The sequence below is a fragment of the Sinocyclocheilus anshuiensis genome, unplaced genomic scaffold (assembly GCF_001515605.1).
Source record: "Sinocyclocheilus anshuiensis isolate Anshui unplaced genomic scaffold, SAMN03320099.WGS_v1.1 scaffold10212, whole genome shotgun sequence".
Classification (NCBI taxonomy): Eukaryota; Metazoa; Chordata; class Actinopteri; order Cypriniformes; family Cyprinidae; genus Sinocyclocheilus; species Sinocyclocheilus anshuiensis.
Window position 1 is genome coordinate 1 of NW_015554588.1, and position 1,519 is coordinate 1,519.

General features: G+C 35.4%; 1 pseudogene; it reads left to right on the forward strand.

Annotated features, from left to right (window-relative positions):
* Positions 1 to 5: 5 nt before the first annotated feature.
* LOC107671534 (olfactory receptor 6C3-like) lies at positions 6 to 666 on the forward strand (annotated as a pseudogene).
* The last annotated feature ends 853 nt before the right edge of the window (positions 667 to 1,519 follow it).

Sequence of the window (1,519 nt, forward strand, 5' to 3'; positions counted from 1 at the left end):
GCAGGTACTGGTTTCAAGATGGAACCATTTCATTCTTGGGTTGTTCTTTGTGCATTATTTAGGCGGTGTTTGTTCAAATGTTCTGGTAGTAATGGTTATGGATCGCTACGCAGCAGTTTGTTATCCACTTCAATATCACAGTATCATGACAAACTGAAATTTATTCATTTTGATCCTTGGCTCTTGGATTTTGAGTTTGGCAGGACCCTTAATGATAGTCATTCGAGCTTATCCTCTCCCTTACTGTGCAGAAAACACCATTATACACTGTTACTGTGATCATGTCTCCGTTACAACCCTGACATGCACAGACAGATCACTGTATAGTATTCCAGCCCTTATTTATGCCCTTGTAGTACTAGTAGGTTCCTTTGCTGTTATTATATTTTCTTACTGCTCCATCTTTGTGGCAGTTATGCGAATTTCAAGCACTCAAGTAAGGATGAAGACTTTCTCCACCTGCAGTCCTCAGCCCATCATAATTGCTCTCTATTTTCTACCCAGGTGTCTTATTAATTGTTTGGCAACATTGGGGTAAAGTACAGTACAGATTTGCGATTACTCATTGTCATGATGTATAACCTACCACCTATGATCAACCCCCTCATTTATTGTTTGAGAACAGGAGAGGTAAAAAAAGATTTTAAAAAGACCATTTCAAAATAAACAAATTGGCATTCATTTACAGTTGCTATAACATGCTTTATGAATTGAGTTGGACAAACTGTAGTCAAACTCTAGATTATATCCCAATATTTATAAACAATTCTGCTTTTATAAATGCAAGCAATTTTAAATAGGAATGTTTTCTCAAATTAGAGAAAATATTTGTTGTATTAATGTATATAAATATTTTACTGTGTAATTATGTGGCCGTTGTAAAGAATTCAGTTCACAGATGGTGAAAGACATTGTAATCACACAACGGCTTTGGGATTGGGAGATTTTGTGGAATTTAGATTGAGAAGTCTGACAGTGGGATGCCACAAGGTGGTTACAGCCCATGTTATTATTATTATTACCAAGTAAATTATCAATTTCTTTATTGTCTGGGCCTATATAGAGGCATTTTGTGTGGTGGCATTACTACGGAGAAAGGGCCAGCCTAATAAATAAAATAAAAATCAAACTGAATAGTTCAAGGTAAATCTGAAAGATAACAGCTCTTTTTGATAATGGAGAATCATAGAAGTCATGTCAAAGATGATGCAATGCAACTGAATTATTAAGATTAAGTTGTTTAAATTAAAGCAGTTTCATTTAAAACAGTTTTAACATTTTGCACAGCATCAATAAGCAGGGTGCAATTTATGAATGGTTTCGGGAGGTTCTGACCCATAGATATGTTTACGTAGATGCCTTATTAGTGACTGTTTCTATGGAACATTATACGTTAGTCATCCGCCATATTGGAACAGTCAAAGCCATTCTGTGAGCTCATGACAGCAAGTTGACTGTGCGCAATGTTGTGACGTTGGAAAACTTAAGTAATTTACTTATTAAAACTTTGACTATGGTT